Here is a 3451-nt window from a genome sequence, read left to right as displayed (position 1 = left end):
ACCATACAAATGTATGCCTATTATTACCGGGTCATAAGCGGGTTACGATCCGGGCGACCCTACTATCGACATCAAGAAGTGATCTAGCACTATCTGCGAATGGGAAACATATAAACGATTTAAGCTGGATTATTGTCGGCTCATGACATCAAGAAAGAAATATGGATTAATGAATATGCATTCCTTTAGTTTCCACTTGTGATGATAAAGGAAAAAGCATCTTAATAGCAACCTAATTACCTCTAGCAGTTGCAACTTGTACAAGCTTTATTGTTCTAGGCAAAAAAGTATCTACATGACATTGTCTTTATTAAAATGTGGAGACCATTATGTGATTAACACTCACTCAGGTATTTCAGCAAACACCAACACCTGGTAGGCATAAATGAGAGATGATACAGAAAGTATACAAATTTATTTAATCTAAATTAAGGCCAAAGACTTACCAGAAAGAAGACTTGTTGAAAACTGCTACTGGTAAGAACTTCTTGCTACTGTTCTTCTCCTTTTCAACTAAGATTAACCATTTTCACTCTAAATAAAAACTATATTACTTAGAGATCAGATAAACATTGTGTGTCTTAAGAGTAAATTTTCCTTTACCAGTCGACGATTCTTACAGAATTGCGTCTTATTATATATTTGAAAACTGCTACTGGTAAGAACTTCTTGCTACTGTTGTTCTCCTTTTCAACTAAGATTATACATTAACACTCTAAATAAAAACTGTATTACTTAGAGATCAGATAAACATTGTGTGTCTTGAGCAATGCCTTTTATTGAACAGCCAGAAACGTAGTGTTACTTCGCAAGCGGAACTAAAACCCAGAATTGCTTCCATTTCATATGTAAGCATGAACCACAAAAAAAGAACCCGTGATGACTGATCAATTAACCCTTCTTTGAACACTACAAAGCATGAACTACAATAAAAGAAATCAAAAACTTTTAATAAGGGATTTCTTGCTAAATTATACAAGATTAGAATCTAAGCCTACTTAATTTTTTTTAAATTCCACATATGCTACAAGACTATGAATACCTTTGATGACCATTCAAGATCTATGATAAACAACTTCTTAAATGAAATTGCATTCCCTCTTATGGTTGAACAATCATTCCTCAATATGCTCCACTTTTGTTGACAACCCACCAACCAGAACTCACGCCACCAGCAGCGGTGTACCCGTGAATGGCAATTTTGACGCTAACATCGAACAGGTGTTGGTCGCTACAAATCACTCAACATAAACTCTAAATCCTTAATAAAATAATACTGCTAAAACTTCGGATGAAGATAAAATAGAAACAAACCTAGATGAAGTTTTGTGGTAACCGTGAGTTTGATTAAAAAAAACCGCTAAAGCTTCTTCTGAACATACAAAATCATAAACCACAAACAAAACTGAATCTTCAAAATCATAGACCAAATATGGCACCTGCAAAACTGTATAGAGAACTCCAAAAATCGCTCAATTTCCCTGCATTTTTTTTTCTCAGAGGAATAAAATCAAACAGTTGGCATGCATCTCTTTAATATCTAAAAACAAAAGAATCAAACTTGTAATATAAAGTACTAAGACCGTGTATGTACCTTTTGGTGAAGAGTAATCCAGCACAAAAATATAGATACACAAGAAAAGTGTGGATCTTTTAGATATAATGTTTCTTGAAGCTTGTTGGTTCTTCGTGGTCGTTTTTTGTTTCATATATTTCAATTTTCTTCCCACTGAATAGGACTCATTCAACAAAACACATGAATCCAATTTCAGTAAAACAAATAAGTTAAAATTTTAGTCAGAAGAACAGAGAGAGAGGTCGGAGAATATAAACAGGACCCTCTTACCTGTTGTCCCCGGCTGATTTCAATCCATCTCGGTTACCTGTTCCTCTTTAGGTTTGTCTTCCATCTCGATTTCATCTTCTTATAGTAGCAATTGCATTAGGAATATGATAAAACAAATAGGTTTGTCGTCCATCAACCTGTTGTGAACCAAAGCAACTCTTGCCACCGACTCGGAACTCGGCGTTGATGATGACGACGGGGAAGTGGATGGCAATTAGGGAGAGCGGTGGTGATGGTGGGGAGTTTATAACAGGGGGGTGCGGTTTTTTTTTTTTGCGAAATTAAGGGGAGGGACGTGGGGTATGACCAGAACCGTAAACAACTGCATTGTATAACCTCTGCAAACTGCTCCTTCTAGAAGAAAAATGTGAGTTTAAACGATCACGATTAAAAGTTAGAGAGTTTGAATGGTCAAGATTAACTCAAAAAGCAGTTACACTTAATGGGTTCCATATATATATATAATACCACTTTAAGTTTCATCTCTCCTCCTATGGTGTCACTTTCCCATTTTTTCCAGCATTCTATGTTTGAAACACCATACTTTGAGCATCGATATCTCATTCATCTTAGCTCCGTTTTGGACATGGTTTAGTTCGTTGCAAAGCTCTTCCAACATAGAACACAAACCCACAAATAAATATATAAAACCCTCTCATTTTCTTATATTTATTTCTAGTCCAAAATAGGAAAAAATTATTTTTCTATATTTGTGAAAAGTGCTATTTCCACAAATTTCCAACATAAATATTGCATTTTAACCATTTCTTGTATTTTAAATATAAAAATGAGGGATTTGTTTTTTTCTTTCCGTTCTTGCAAAGACATTGTCTTTCGCAAACACTGTCTTTTGCGTAGAACCCTCTGCTATTAGGCTAAAGGGTGTGGGGTGCATTGGTGGGTCATTAATTGTCATGTAGGATCATTAATAAATTGTTACACCATCCCCTTGCCTCATCCACCATGGTTGGCATGGATTAAACCATGGCAACCATGAGCCTCATTTCGTTTTTTAATATTGGCTTTTCCTTTTTTACAAAAATAAATTAAAATAAAAGAATAGTGGTTTGGGTCATGACCACACCCCTAGGGTAGTGGTTTTGAATGACTGATTAAAAGTGAGTGACATGGCGCTTATATGGAGGGTCATAGAGACTATTAGGGTCATGACCACACCCTATAGCCTTAGTGATTTGGTTTGTATTTGGAAAGTATCAAATTCATTTAGGAAAGATGGACAAGTCGGTAAAGCACTATAAAATAAAGGACTTTACCAAAGGACATGTCCATCAAAAATCCTTCGGTGAAAGGGTTATATGTTGAAACATTGTGTGAGTGAAGAACGTTACATGACACCATCACTGGTGGATGAACGTTGAATTCTTCACTGAAAAGCGTGGGCAGGAATAGTATGTGAAATATTATATTTACAATTAACAATGACAGTCTATTGAAAAACTATTCCCACGAAAAGACGTCTGAAAAGCCTAACGTGAATCTTATTGATTTACTTCTAGTAGTTTAACTAAGAACATGGGTATGGTGGGGCTTGGGTTGAGGCATGAGTTGACATGTGGAGTTGGAGCCCCCCACCGGTGAGTGACG

At 35.9% G+C, this 3451-nt stretch overlaps 1 long non-coding RNA gene across 1 annotated transcript; it reads right to left on the bottom strand.

Annotated features, from left to right (window-relative positions):
* Positions 1-700: 700 nt before the first annotated feature.
* LOC118492503 lies at positions 701-1436 on the bottom strand. The gene is made up of 3 exons (XR_004894087.1): positions 1315-1436; positions 1043-1231; positions 701-923 (listed from the first exon to the last, which is right to left on the bottom strand). It is a non-coding gene; the product is annotated as an uncharacterized LOC118492503 (long non-coding RNA).
* Between the last annotated feature and the right edge of the window lie 2015 nt (positions 1437-3451).

This window comes from Helianthus annuus, chromosome 5 (genome assembly GCF_002127325.2).
Source record: "Helianthus annuus cultivar XRQ/B chromosome 5, HanXRQr2.0-SUNRISE, whole genome shotgun sequence".
Taxonomy (NCBI): Eukaryota; Viridiplantae; Streptophyta; class Magnoliopsida; order Asterales; family Asteraceae; genus Helianthus; species Helianthus annuus.
This window is presented reverse-complemented; position numbering and strand designations above follow the sequence as displayed.